The following is a 16,404-nucleotide window of genomic DNA, read 5'->3' as shown; positions in this document are numbered from 1 at the left end:
AGGGCACCAAAATTTGAGAGTGTGCGACTGAATTTTACATCCAGTACATTACATACATGTGCGACTAGTAAATTTGCCCCCTTTTTTTACATGTTAAACGTTGACATTTCGGTAACTGAGAGAGCGTAAGCGCAAGCTTATCTGTCCTCTCTGAAAATTGACAGAGACCAGAGCTCTGACACACACGCACACACTCGCACACATGCAGAGCTGCAGACGATGCAAACTACGTCGGCTCTGCTATTATAGTGTCTAACGTTTATGAGCGAAAGTAAGGTAATTCATCAACCTCAGCTGTACTTTGTGTCTGGTGCAAACTAGCAACTGTTAGCAGTCATTGTGAGAATGTGGCTGTAGAGTCACTCTTATAATAATAATAATAACGTAGTTAGTGAAGGTATTTGGCAAACTGCAAAATCTGGATTCTTAACGCTGTCAATGTATTTCCTTTGTTTTCTTACAATGTCTGCTCTTGCGATACAACATGCACTTGTAACAGCCAAATCTACAGTTACGCAGCAATTATGTTTCCGTTCAAATGTAGCTGACTAATTAAATACATTTCTAGGGCACAGGGTTGAATCTTTCTTGGTGCTACCAAGTACAGGTGCAGACGATGAAGCACCTGTTAAGAGAGTATTCCTTTGAAGACCAAACAAATCTTGATGGGCTAAAATGACAACTTCCTTACACTTACACGTTACAGACCATCCGTCTCACTGTTAGCCTCTTGACTGTCAAAAAAGTGGATTTCTATGGTGTTGTCATAAAAACTCAATTTCAAATTGGCATCCAGATACAAACAAAATGGCTGTAACCAGAAATAAAACAGGTACAGAAGCAGTACCTTTCTTGTCTCAATATTCTTGCAGAGGCAATCAACAAACAAACAAGAATATATATATATATATATATATATATATATATATATATATATATATATATATATATATTCTTAAAGGTCCAATGTGCAGGAATTTCTCCCATCTAGCATTGAGCTCATATGTCGCAATCAACTCTCTCGCACCACGCAGTTCAAAGTACGTATTACAGCTACGGTAGCCTTCACGCTTCAAAAAGCCGGTCTCTTGCTCTTTTCAATCTCCTTTTTCTTTTTCTGGGCGAAGAATCTGAAATTTGGATTTTGAATACGTGTGGTCCTCCATGTTTCCTTCTTCAAACTTGCCGGGGTCGGGAAGCTACGATACCCATTAGCAGCATTAGCAGCACCTGGGAGTTTATCTGGGGACAGCGAAAACTCAAAAGGTGGAGCAGTATATCCTGTATGTCCCTTACGGGCCAATGTATTTCAAGATGGCGCATGAATATGGAGCATCTACCCAAGTTCATACGAATGCAAATGTAAAATGTCAAGAGGCCAAAAGGAATACTTAGAATTGATGGTGGAGGTAAATATTCATGAAACCTTTTTCCTCCTTCCTTCCTTCTGTTAGTGAATGAACAGGTTTTTGTGACATGTTTGACTTGTAACAGGTGTGTGTGTGTGTGTGTGTGTGTGTGTGTGTGTGTGTGTGTGTGTGTGATTGCACGTGTGTGTTGTTGTTGTGTTGTTGTGTGTGAGTTGTAAGATTTTGCCCAGCTGATGCAGTTTTGTTAATCCCATTTTCCTTATTGTAAGGTTTTGTTGGGACCATCAGAAAGTAAGAGTTAAACATTATGATCTTAAACAATAAGGCTACATGTAAAAAGCCACAGCCTGAAGGCTCTCTGACCTCTGAGAAACGTGTCTTTCTTAAACAAAGAAAGGCCTGCACGTAGCTGTAGCCTCCCAGAATGTCGCACCTATATGAGAACTCCATGAGGAAAAGGGGGTTTCAAAGTGCTGGAAGTCTAAACTGTGAATTCCTATTGGTCAACGGTCACTGGATCCAACAGGGGTCCGACCAGCTGACCGAAGGGACAAAAGCCTCCATCACCCCTGAATCTCGGCTTTCCACCTGAACTCCGGTTGAAGACAGGTTAGCACGACAAGCTTGTGCTAAATTGATCCACTTTCCGGACAAAAAGCGGATTTATTGGATCTTGAAACACACACCTCGTTTGGTGTTTGGTGTCACCGTTCTCTCGAAAATTGGACAACAGAGACACCGTTTCCGTAAACAGTCGACCTGAACTCATCATTGACGAGTGATTAACTTTGATCTATTTTTCCGTGGCAACCTATGGACTGATGGACGACAACATACAAGGCTTAGTGTTCTGGACAGACATAGAACATAGTATGTTCATTAATGTGTAAAGGCTAATGTTGCCATTGTTTACCATTAATGTGTTTGGTTAATAATGTGCTGCTGGTGCACGTCCACATGTCCCATTATTTTCTGTGAATGTACTCTGATCACGGTGCATTTGTTTGATATATGTTGTGTTTGACTAATGTAGCCTGGTTCAAAACTGTAAATGCCACATTTCTTTTCTCCCGCTGGGAAGAAGTTAGCTACTGTACTGAATGAGAGGGTGATCACTGTCAGAACCCACAGAGATCAAGATTTCCACACACACACACACACAGGTCACATGCTGGTTTGTTTTTGCTTTGTTTTGTTGTAGTTTTAAAAAGGTATATTGGTTTTAATTAATCAAAGGATTATTGAGTGGCCATTGATCATTTTGAAGTTAATAAATGTCACTATATTTGAAATAGCAGTTGTTTGTGATTGTTTAGTGTATTTTGTCGTAATAATTGCTGGTCGAAACAGGTAGTGCTCGAATTCATGATTCCCTTCTTTAGAATATACCAGATAAATTAATTAAATTAATCCAGATCGGTAATTTTAAAGGGAACACCACAAAAATGAGACTGTTTCACAGTTTTATTATTGGTCCCTGATATTCCAGGGTGGTGCCCCGTTTCGATTGTTTGTCGATTTGATAAAGTTATTAATAACCATATTCATAACTTTATTAATACTGATAAAACATCTTTGATAATTTGGCAATGATTTAATCTGTACACCTACGAATTCCCAACATTTTATATGTTCTTTCTTTCAATCAGTTAGACTGAAAGACCATGAGGCAAATTCTTCTTTTTTTTCACATAGTAAAAAACATAAAACACATTATATCTAACAATATGTCATTTTAACCACTTGGGGGAAATAAGTTAATTAATGTTATGACGGGTAATATCAATCACTTAACTCTAATATGTACTGAATACTGATAATAATGTTGTCGTTAAAATGTACATTGGTGGAATTTAAGTAGATATTGCTTAAACTACAACTGCAATAACTATTTGCATCCGTTCTTCCTTTACCCTCAGTTGTCGAGGTATATGGGAAGGCTGGTGGAAAACATCATTTAATTGTTAAAAAATGAATGTAAGTAACAAATAATAATTACTGTAGATACAGTTTATAATTACGGTATGATGAGTATGTTATTATGTGTTATTGTTGATAAAACATGCCAATCATTTTTCATATTTTATGTATACAGTGGTGCTCATAAGTTTATGAACCCATGCTAAAATTGGAATAAAAAAATCATCTCTTGGAAATTGATCTTAATGCGTTAATAAAAAAAAAGAAGGAAATAATCCAACCTATAAAGACACCAATTTTCTTTGTGAATGAATAATATATCGTAAATAAATAAATGTTCTTCCTTAAAATACAGGGGGCATAAGTATACCCACCCATGTTAAATTCCCATAGAGGCAGGCAGATTTCTATTTTTAAAAGCCAGTTATTTCATGGATCCAGGATACTATGCATCCTGATAAAGTTTCCTTAGCCTTTGGAATTAAAATAGCCCCCCCCCCACATCATCACATAGCCTTCACCATACCTAGAGATTGGCATGGGGTACATTCCATAAAATCATCTCTCAATGCAAATCAAACCTGCTATTAGGCTAAATGAAATAAAACCAAACTAATATCTAGGTATGGGGAAGAGTATGTGATTCCCCTTGTATTTTAAGGAAGAACGTTTATTTATTTACAATACATTATTCAATCACAAAGAAAATGTTCCTAATTTTTTTAATCAAGGCATTAACATCAATTTCCAAAATATGTTTTTTTTAGCACCACTGTACATCTCCTACAATATATGGAGTCCCTGTAACCTACATGGTGGAACATTTGATGTCAGGCATTGCTTGCAGTGCTCCCATGTGGTGTTTGGTACACATAGCAACAAGGACCCTCTCCACTCAACACACTTCAATAAAGCTTTGTTCCAGACTCACAGCATCACTCTCTCTTCTGTAAAAAGGCCCAGTTTAACCAGTACCTAGGTTTTTAGGACTATACTGCAACCTCTAATCATTCCCACCCCCTCTGCAGTTTTTTTTTGAAAGGCATTCTGGGTAAACACAATTAATCATAACATGTTTCCAAGGGTGGCATTTTAATTTTTTCGTGAATTTATTCTTGCATCTTTAATAATCTGTGGCTTTTCACTGAGGAACATTTTACGGGGCATTTACGTTCCAAATGTCAAGCAATCATGCAGTTTAGTCTCTGGGGGGGGATGCTTACGCTTTCACTCCTTCACAGGAGGCAATATATGAACAGCAAGAATTTTGTGTGTGATAAAAAAATTACGTATCTGGCTTTGTAGGGTTTATAGTTGTCGCACTGCTTGCTCTTGAGGAAATTACTGTAATTGTTGGAATTGTAGGGGCTTTGTAAATTATAGAGTGTGGTCTAGACCTACTCTATCTGTAAAGTGTCTCGAGATAACTCTTGTTATGATTTGATACTATAAATAAAATTGAATTGAATTGAATTGAATAGTTCTTTAATTTATATAAATAAGGGAACACTTGTTTTGTGAACATATATTATGACAATATTACAGATTTATTCAGAAGCCTTTTTACAAGCATTTTCTGATTAAGAAATGTGGGATATGCCGGTACTATTTGGGTTTTAGAAGAATTCTTTGGACATCTATACAGCACATTTGGAATATGCATCTAAATCATTGATGTATTATATTCACTGGATACCAAATCCCAAATTGGCATCTATTCAGTTAAATGGAGTTGCTCGCAAAAAAGTTTTTTAGCTTCCAGGTTTACTTCCGTGAGCGGCCCACTGAATATGCGCAGTAGGGAAGTGCTCATGGGAAGTTTTTCCAAATCAAAAAAGTCCATGGATTAAAAGTTAATGACACAAAAGAGTCATAACCGACCTTGTTTACAGTTCGAAGGGTCCTGTCAACTGTTTTACAGACGTCTCTTTTACAGTTGTGGCCTATAGGGAAAACTCTTTTTGGGCCGCAGGTGGATTTTTTCGAAGTAATACCGCGAGAGGCCACTTGACAAAATTGGCTGAAAGGCTGAGCGCACATCCTGGGGGCCTGGTCTCAGGGTTTTACTGCAATTTGCAACAGTTTAAGGACTCTCGCCTGTTTATGGCTTACGGTCTGCTCTGTGCGTTACTATGGTTGTTGTACACAAACCAACAGTTTGCAAGGTTGGGATTGAGATGAATGCCCAGAAGAAAAGCGCACATATGTGGTCGGAAGGAGAAACACACCTACTTGTATACATTATGAAAGACTGAAAACCAGGGGCGGAGCCAGACGTTGTCAAACCTACAGTAGATGGGCACCGGTTGCATGCTCCATTTACAGCATCTAAATGCACTATTTTTCAAGCCATTTGATAATAAAATGCCTAAAAATCTGTACATCTTCAGGGAAAACCATGAAAGTTGCCAAGGAAAAGAATCATCCTGTAGAGCCTACAGCTTATTTTGTATCTAATTGTTCTCCAAATGTCTTAATTATTCTGAAACCATAACACTTCTAATGAAAGGATGAGTCATTTTCACTCCTGCCACCTGAAAAAAAGGGGCAAAAATTGTCTAATGTTACTATTTTTAAGGGTATAAGAGGTAGGGTAGGTAGGAATTTGGCCTAATCTTGAAACCTATTTTAAGTAGAGTTCACAGAATGAATGTTGATATTTCCCCAGTAAAATAAGTTTTACTCTTTGATTTGCCGCTTCAGTTAGAGAGACTGAGGGAAAATGACACCAAGTGGAAGTTATTTTCAAAACCTGAAAGATTCGGGGCTTTTGAGAAAACATTTGGGGCTGGAGCCCCACTATTATGCATGGCTGCATGTAGACGGGAATATTAGTGGAGTATTCATTTTCACTTAGTCGGAATATTGTCTTTTCGGAATAGGGACAAAAACCGGAATAATACGTGTGTGTAAACCTAGTCAGTGTCGCATAAATAACAGATTCACGACATGCACATTTGCACAATACATGATGAACATAACTAATAAAAGTGACAATATTGTCTCCTGCTGCTTTATTGTCATCTAATGCATTCTAAGCAGGGAGTATTCATTTAGGCAAAGTAAGCTTGTAGTCTGTATAAACAAGTAGCCTATTTGTGGCATGTAAGGAGTTAAATTTCTAATTAAAGTAGTGTGAAGCAGCGCTGATAGTGTTGCTGGGAATTACAAAGCACTGGAACCTTAGTATTGCTATTTAAAGTGCAAGTCTCTGGTTAAACCCTGGATGTGTTTAATTAAATAGCAGCCGGGAACTCGTCACAGTAATGTTTAATAGTTTTTTTTCTCTCTTTTGTGGTCAAGGTAATGACGAGCAGAGACGAGGGGAAAAAAAGACGTGAAAATTATTAGACAGGCCGCTCCCTCTTCCTCCTTCCTGTTTTATTAAGAAACAATCAAGCGGACAGTTAAGGGGAAACTTGTGTATGTAGGTGTCCGTTTAATTCAGGCATCAAAGCAGTGAGTGTTTTGCAGTGCTGATTTCATGGCTCTCATTGAACACTCGCCACATTTTATGTCATTTAACTGATAGTTGCCCGTAAAGCTAATCATATTCATTAAAAAGTTAAATGTTTATAACTCACATTGTCAATACATTCATGGTGGACATCCATACTCTGTATTGCATTTTATTGTGTGAAAGTATGAAAGGCATTGCTTATCTTCCCTTAGTCTATGTCGAAGACATTTCTTTTATGGGATTGTTCCGGTGCCGCCGGATGTTCCTCATATATCGCCCGGATATCCCACACCTCCCGCTTTCTTTGTGTTGGCTGTTCTAACCTCCGGTGGATTTCTGAGGACTATGGTTACCTGCTCCTCAGATCTCTGCAGGGTAAATCCAGACAGCTAGCTAGACTATATGTCCAATCTGAGTTTTCTGTTGCACGACTAAAACAACTTTGAAGGTACACATGTTCCACCAAAACAAGTTCCTTCCCGACGCTACTTTGCAGCGGCGCGGTGGCTCCGTGCAGAGCTTCACCATGGCGATTTTGATTGGTTTAAAGAAATGCCAATAAACCACAGCACGTTTTTCTCCCATCCAGTAATGTTGTGTTGACTAGCCAGACCCTCCTCCGCAGCGCTGAGGAAAGCAATGCAAGACTAATCTTCCCTATACTTCATTTTCTTTGCTTAAAATAACCTCCATCCACACCCAATGGTGCAGTCATGATGAACAGCTGAAACTATGCATCAGCATTTATTTTCAATGGTTTCTCAGTCATTATTTTACCAAGAAAAATCCAGGGAGATCTGTCCAGCTGTGTGTAAGCATATACTTTCTATATATTTTTTCTTTTATTCATGCTGACAAGGTTGGATTATCAATCAGTCAAAGCAGGTAACTACCCAGGGAGGCCCAAACGCTCAGATGCCCCACAGTCCCATATTCAGTTGATGCCAATTAGTATGTGGTTATTTGATTAATTGCAAATTTGTCAGGAAATATGCAGCACTAAAGGATGATATCAGCTGAAATGATAAGAGCCTTCAGGGAGCTCCTGCATTTTTTAGCCACATTGGTGCATCCTCTATAGCGTTGGTAGTTGGTTGAACCACTACTTTGTTCCACAACTATTTAATAATAACAGAATACTTTAAGATATTCAATATTCCCAGACAATGAGTCCTAATGACTGTTGTGATCCCTTGACTTTTCCTCTTACGCCACCTTGAGGTTCCCAATTGCAGTTTTGAGTAAAATATCTCAACAACTATCTTATAGATTGTCAGGAAATTTGGCATAGACAGTCATGTTCCCCACAGGAAGACTTTGGTCATCCACTGTCCTTCCATTTTGTTTCCAAATTTGTATTACTCCAATACTTAATATTTATCACCAAATACCTGCAAAACTAATGACATTGCAGCCTCAGCTGTACTTTGCGTTTTGTGCTCTTGTGTGATTAGGCAACAAAATCAATCAACGAACGTATTTGCTGTTGAAAATAAGTAGTGCAAGAATGCTTTTTCTAGGAGACAGGGATTGGATATTATGCTTATATGGTATCAAATGACCACAAACACACAGCACACCTAGGGGAAGGAAAGTATTACAGAAGTACAGGTTAGTTTCTGGTTAGTTTGCAAAGCAAAAATATAGTGTAGTCTGCCATGCACTGTCTGTGATGGGCCTGCACATTTTAAAAAGGAATGCAGTGTTATACAGTTACATCATGTTTTAAATGTCTTGTTTGCACACTTACCGGTATATCGCATTTTAAATGTGGCTGATATCCAATACAACTGAACAGAGCAAGCTTCTGAAGTTACTTACATGTGTAAGAGAACAATAACAAAGACAGTAAAGTCAGCATGGTCATGCACATTTAAGGAAATGGAAATGAGTCAGCTTTGACTAATGCCACTGCATCTGTACATTAAATTTCATACTGGATGAAGGTTATTGAGGCTGAAAAGGCAAAAGAGAGCCAAGATTTTAATAACTGTGCAGCAGCTGTGGCTATTCTGTGTGGAGAGGCAAGGTCAGAGCAAGGAGTGCTGTGGCCACTACATCAATGGCGTTACAGAAACAGAATTAATTTAGAATTTCAAGACGTCAAGGGCTCCTTTTAACTCTCTCTGTTTAGCAAGTCCCATTTTTCAGAATGAGGTCACATTATAACACAAATCAAATATGTGACATTTGCTGTCGGACCACATGTGCAAGTCTTCCCAAATATAATTAAAATCTCACATTCTGTATGATTTGTTTTCACTGTTTCCTGCAATCTGAATGCAGTGAAATTAAAATCCCCTCCTTTTTAATGATCAATCAACACTCAGAGGCTGATAAACATGCAAACAATTCCTGAAAAATACTGAACACGGTGTTACTTAAGTTCACTGTCAGGACACATTAAGGGAAATTGAAGGGAAATCTAAATGTTCCTCCTTGGACTAAAGCCCACACATGCGTGCGCACGCACTTAGTTGCAAAGACGACGCAACGCTTTGATCAGTCTAAGACCAGGGAGGGAGGATGAGAAGAGCAGCAGGTGGTACGGAACAGAAAAAAAATCACTCATCTGAAAAAAAAAAAAAATTAATTTCAAGCCATGTTTTTCTGCGGGACACGTTAAGTGACAGAAGGACCTTTACTCTTTCGTTGAGCCAAACAGTTTTGACACAATGTTCCACGTTCCGTCACAAACAATCATTTCATTTGTGATGGGGATGGCACAACTCATATATCAGTATTTATGAATGTGCTATTTACTGTAGCTGCAAATGGAGCCTGCAGTCAGGCCCTACGAATGTGTTAATAATCAAGTTATTAGGAGAGCAAGTTCAATTCCAGGCTCAGGGGACACTTAAAACGCTCCTGTCTCACTGTTGCTTATAATTTATAACCGTACACTTAGAATTAACACTTGCACATCATCCACATTATATATTAGATAATGTTTTACTTTGCACTTTAATACTGGATCTTCATTTTTCATTGAGCTCACCCTGACCTGACATGTTGCTCCTAGAGGGTGGATTGATTTCCCTGTTGTCAGCCCTGATTCTACAAATCAAAGTCAAATATGAAAAGCAAAACAAACAAAAACCCTGCTAGAATTGCAGCCGATTGCCCGGGCACACCGAAACAGATTTACATGTACAAATACAGTTAAATGTAGTATTTTTTAAAGTGCAGCCTGTTTTCCAGTGCAACTCACTTTGTTTTTGTTTTATTAACAAAACTCAATAACAGCTGACGGAAATATCCAGTCATCTCTGCTGCAAATTATAGTCCTTATGGCAAATTCTCAAACAGTGAATTGTGAAATCCTCCAGACTGTGAAGTGTTTAATTGAACATTTGCTCCTCCAGAGGTAACTACCAATCTTTTCTCAAAGAAAGCATTTGTCACGTTCATGTGAAATTATGAAAAATGTAACAGCTGCACAGCATGTCACAGCATAAGACCATCAAACAGCTTCAGGGTTCCCTCAGTCCCATAGAGCACCTTGCTTATAAGAATACTGTATGCTCCGATGAAATTAAATGGTTTGTTTCACCCATATTGGCTAGGCTTTTATAACCTTATATACCAGCCAAGTCCCCTCTGATAGATGATTAATGATCCCCTGACTTGCCTTGCCAGAATGGGGCCATCTACATGGTGACTCTATCACTTAAGACAGGGAAGGGCAAAGCCCAATAACTTAGCTTGTAGTATCAATGCAACTGGATTCACACCAGGAGTGAGCATGAGGATTTGCATGGCATTTCATTGTTGTTAATACTATCAGTGGGCATGTGTATGTAGCAAGCCAGTAACTATATGTATGACTCAGTTGAAATGCCCATTAAGCCTTGGCCCCTCTGACCACTCCCCATCTCTCGTCGGGACAGCAACAGAAACTTCAGAGCCATGGACAGTGAACATTTTGAAACCCACCACCACAAACAAGCAATGTTGTTAATAAATAATATAAAATTGGCACAGTGGCCTATTAAATATGTATGTATGTTAGGGTTTATTTGGGAAAACGGTCACTATGCAAAAGTACAGTAAATGTGCATTAACATTTTTTTGTATATAATTCTCTCTGTTTCTGTAAATATTGTTTATTCTTAATCATCTTTAATATGTTTGTTTGTTTATATACAGTATATGCACCCAATCACCAAGGCCAATTCCATGTTCTTCCACTAATGTGACAATAAACTGCTTTCTGATTCTGATAATGTTGGTAAATTCACAGATTGGCCTGATAATTCCGCATGATGACCGTTTTTCCTAAATAAACCTTAAAATTTAAAAAACTGTTTTAAATTTTAAGAATAAAATCAGTTGGCATGGCGGCATATTCAATTTTTAATAACTTAACTGATGATGATAGCATTACTTGAAAACAAAGTTCATGTGTAAACGCTGGAGTTGAATTGCCTCTCAAAAGCCTTCGTTTCCTGCACCGAATTGAGCACTAGTGTAGGTCTTTCTTTGCCGATTAACTCTAACTTTTCCTTAAAAGTTAATCTTGAAAACGACATGGATAATACATTTGCACCGATGTCCTCCTCAGACCTATGGTCCTCCTCATGAGCGGTAACGTTACTCGCGGCTTCCATCGTGAACCAATAGGCAAGCTAGCTATAGTTTGTCGGCTTTGCTAGCTTGTGATTCGTGTTTTATGTCCTCAAAACGTTTAGATATTGATTGTAAAATTGTGAATTCATAAAATAAAATAACAACTGATGTCTTTATCTTAGGCCCTCTCTGAGCACCTGGAGGGCCTTGATGGCTCCCCACAAAATGTGTTACGTGACAATTTTAGAGTCGCTTGTAGTGACAAATCAACAAAGAATTGTCACTGCAGTTTGAGCTTCATGGAGCGTTTTTAGGCTCTTTTATCTTGTGGTTTGGTTTTCTGCTCCACAACCTCTGCTCTCATCAATCACATTTCCCGCTGCAGTAGGCAGATAATGTAAACCTACTGTATGCTACCTGTCCAGCACCAAACAGGAAAGACAAGGGTAGCAACAAGCTGGTGAAGAAATTAGAACATGTGGCAGCTAAAGAGCCAGACTTATTTCTCAGGGGTTGCTGGAGTCCAAACAGAGCTAAAAGGAGACTGGATATTAGACTCAAATTCATCAGTCGACCAGAAACTCAACTCCAAATGAATGCTAATGTTGCTGGGTGTCTGCTCCATGCGTACATTCACCATAACAGCGTTATAAATATGTCAAAAGTTGTTTCTCAAGCTTGTTCCACTACGATAAAGCTCCAGTAATAAATATGTTTCTCTTAAGAATGTATCTAATTACTAAATGTAAAGTGAATGCAAAGTTTTAGCACCAAGCAGCAGACAGATCAAACATATTGGAGTTTATAACAGTGAAAGAGACGCATTTTTTTCTCAGGAGTTGATAGAAACAGAGAAAAAGAAGAAGAGTGAATGTTGGACTTACATTCAACAAAACCAAATGAATGCTAATGTGTGTGCTGGATGTGTAAATAGGTAACTGTTTGCTACATGTTTGCCACCACAACTTTATAATATGATAATGCCACCATGTGTTTGCTTGCTCTGTTGCCCCAAAGTGGCCAAAATAAACAGTTCAATTAATACAGCTTTAAAAAAAAAAATAGATACTTACTCATAACAGTGTAGAATGCTCCCTTTCAAAAATATTGTATGGAATTACATTCAGAAAGAACATCAGGTACAGAGGCTTCATGTTAACTCAGGTGTGTGTCACTGAATAAATTGTACCTCTTACGTATGGTGTGCATCTCCAAGCTACTTAATCCAAAGTTCAGTGCCATGCAAGCCTGTGTTTTGTACAGAAATTATCATAAAAGCAATATATTGAGAGTGAAATCACTGAAAGAAATCAAAGTATGAAATTATGCACAAAATTACATTTAGAATTAGGGACCCATACAATATTCTAGCAAATATATTAGACAAGTTACAGAGAAAATACATAGAACATGCTACTATGAACTTACAGTACTTACAAAAATGAATAAAGAATTATTCATGCAGTCCCAGTGGAGGCCTGGCTTGAAATTGATACAACCAATATTTGAAAGAGATGTTTTTAGTTTTCCATCCGCAATTTCAAAAATTGCAACATTACAGACTTCTGGTGTTATTTATATATATTATCGACACATTTTCCACAGTAGAGACATGTAAAACGTTACCAGATTGAGGCAGAAATGTATCATAATTAGAGATGCACCCATAGACCAGCCGGTGTTTTCACGTGCTCGGCCATGACCAGCGACTGGCAGGTCAGTCTGACATATGCCGATTTCATGCCGGTCAACGCTACAATTAACTGACAACATAAGTTATACGAGTTACAGTTCTCAAGGACGCACGCACACACGGACACAACAGTTTGCGGTGTGAGGCGCGTGTCCGCGCTATTCTCCCACATGTAGGGAACCTCGTGAATTAACCTGCAACATGTCAGCTGTTTGGAAATTCTTCAGCGTGTGTGCAGAAGAAAACAAGTTTGCAATATGCAACACCTGCAACGAAAAAGTAGGGCGTGGAGGGACGACACCAAAAACCCAAATCACATTTGTTTTAGTTGGATATTGGATGTGAAAAGAAGGAAATGTTGTGTGAATGTCCCACACCAGGAGTAATTTATATAGTGCTATTTTAGAGTGATCTGTTATCTGTTTAAAAAATGTGCCATGTTCTGTGCAAAATGTTCTAGTAAAGAAAAGATAGAAAGTACATATTTGCGGTGCTGTAAAGTGGTTAGAAAAAATTTAATCGGAATCGGCTAAAATCGGTATCGGCTGGCCTAACTCAAAGAAAATCGGAATCGGCCTAGAAAGTTGTAATCGGTGCATCTCTAATCATAATCCTAAATAACAACACTGCTGTCAGCTGTGAACTGACTACCAAGCATGCACGTTTTTAACCGCAGCCGGCGAAGACACAAAAACATGAATGAGGGAGCTGCTACCGTGTGCTGCATGCATTGATGCGAGAAGATCCATTATAAATAGGCTCATGTTATGCTAGTGCATGCTTTCTGTTCTCCCCAACTTTGCCTCTCCTCTACAGTAGCTTCTGTTGTGTTTGGTGAATGGCCGTGTACTGTATTATAAGGTATATTTCCCAGAGAATCGGCATGAAATGACATGAAATGATCTGTGTCCATTGTCTGACTCCAAAAAATTGCTCAAGTAATTGGTTTGTCTTCAGAAGGCACTCTCATCTTTATTTATGACTTGCAGCTGGCGGCTGATGCTTCCTGCCACTCTTGCCGTAATCTCAGGTGAGCAAATGAGTTACTAAATCTGGAAAACAGGTCCCACCTCCACCTATATAGGGGGACAATTTTTAAAATGATGGCTAACAAAGGAGATTAAAAATAAACAAACCTTGACGGGGAAGAATATAAAATGTGAGAGGTGGGGGACTGAATGCCTAAGAGTGTTTGTTTCATTTATGGAAATCGTTCGAGGCCTATTTGGTTCCACTGATATGACAAAGCCTCTCTATTCATTTCCTGCATCACAAGCGCTGATAATGCAATATCCTTGAATATCAGTGAACTCCAGGCGGTGAATCTGCGTCTACAGGTAGGATATTCGTCGTCTGTAACAGTGCAGTCGGGGAGTGGGGGGAAAGACAGCATGGCATTGACTGCTTTTGATCACGATGGCTGGGAAATAAATTATGCACATGCTACACATCAAGTATTCCTATTGTCCCTCCAACCTGTAGTGCTGAAGGATTTTCAAGCATGTTCAAGAAAAAAAAAAAAGAATCTCACAGTAAACAATGTTGCGATGCAGGATTTCACCAGCCAGGGCCTTGCATGTAAGCTGTAACGCAGTGCCAAGGACAGACACCCATCTGCCAGAACCATCACAGCCCCTACACGGCAAACTTCTTTCACTTGTCAAATGAAACTATCTCTCACTCCTGACATCTGTGTTGGCTTTCCATCTAGTCCGTAAATTGAATCTCAGATCCTCCTCCCTCTCGGTTTTCTCTGTAAAAGTGAAAGACACACGTTGAATCCACAAACAAGACTGAGCCCACAGCACCCGAGGATGAATTTCTTGTCCTGTGGTGCAGCAAATTGTATTTTTTCCCCCCTTCAGCTTCAGGATATATTGTCTATAATTAATAAACATGAAGCAGAGCGATTTCATCTGGAGACATTTAAAGAGAGTTTACATTCTTAATTACGTTAACTGTAGAAATATGCTCTAAAATGTAACTAAATAGATATGTATATACTGTATATAGTCACACAGAAACAAATGAGTGGATTGTGAATCTCATCTATGTCAGACAGAGAGAACCAATAAGAGCATGCTGGCGGACTGCCCATCTTAATATGAATTATATGTTTCATTCACACCCACAAACACTACACATCGAATCAGGAATGCTGCTCTCGTTGTCTGGCTCACCTGTGCCTCCAGTCATACATTTATTCCAGCGCTGACACAGAATCACAGCGGAGTTAAAACTCAAAGCCAGTCTGTGATGCACCTTGGCGCTCTCCATCTGTGAAACCCATTTCAGGGGCAAATAGAAAAACACAGCCAAAGCAACACATCGGAACGGACGGGATTAAGTATCACATTGTTTATCAGGCGTTTTGATAGCTAATGCGATTTCATAAGGTTGGGTGGCTACAGGGATGGGTTAGGAGACAGACCATAGTAGCCAAGTGTCAACTCTGGGTGTGGAATTAGCGCTTTGACAAAGTGGAAGTGGGGACGGGGACAGCTGTGGCGCCGGAGGAAAGAGCTGGGACTGATGGGAAGCGCTGAAGCAGTTCACTGCTGCAATAGAAAGAGAGAGAGAGAGAGAGAGAGAGAGAGGGGAAAAAAAATGGACATCCCTCTTCACTGCTGTATAAACCAGGGCGATGCAAATGACTTTATTACTCCTGGGAATGTAATTCATACAATCAGTTGACTGGTGAACCGACGGAGATGCTATTTATAAGAAGCGAGAATGACATTGCAGAGTTGGATTGAGTTCTCTCTGCGAGTTTATTTTTTATTTTTTTATTATATTCATAAGGACAATGCTCATTAATCAACATTACTGTAAATGTGCCAGTGTTAGCCAGCCTGGGTTTCAACTGTAGTCCTACTTAGCTAGCATGCATGTCTCTCTGCAGTACTCCCTTGCTGTGAGGCAGCAGTACTAACTGCTGACCCACCGTGCCACCCACGAGTTGTACTATATCTACACTACTGCGTTTTGGTTTAAAAACGAATATCTTTAGCTATGGATACGATTCGCATCCATAATACTACAGCGTTTCCAAGCCCCTAAAACGGAGACATTTGGAAACACTACTTCCCCTCGTTTTGGTTTGAAAACTCCGGGTCTGAACTTGAAGTCTGGACGGGCACAAACGGAGACCTTTGGGAACGACGACGCACGTCAGCCAGTCTTATCGGTTAGTTAGGCATACAAACCTTTCAGTAACAGTTCCACAACGTCGTCGTTCCAAGCTAAGAAATCCCTGTTCTTGCTTTTCTCAATTGTTGTTCTTTCTCCAAGGTATTTTCTGTATTTTCGACTTATACATCCATGATTTTGAACCCGCAGAGCAACAGTCTGCTTCCTGTTTACACCAGCACACCCATGCCCAGTGTATGTAA

The sequence above is a fragment of the Perca flavescens genome, chromosome 14 (genome assembly GCF_004354835.1).
Source record: "Perca flavescens isolate YP-PL-M2 chromosome 14, PFLA_1.0, whole genome shotgun sequence".
NCBI classification, from domain to species: domain Eukaryota; kingdom Metazoa; phylum Chordata; class Actinopteri; order Perciformes; family Percidae; genus Perca; species Perca flavescens.
Note: the sequence above shows the minus strand (reverse complement) of the source record.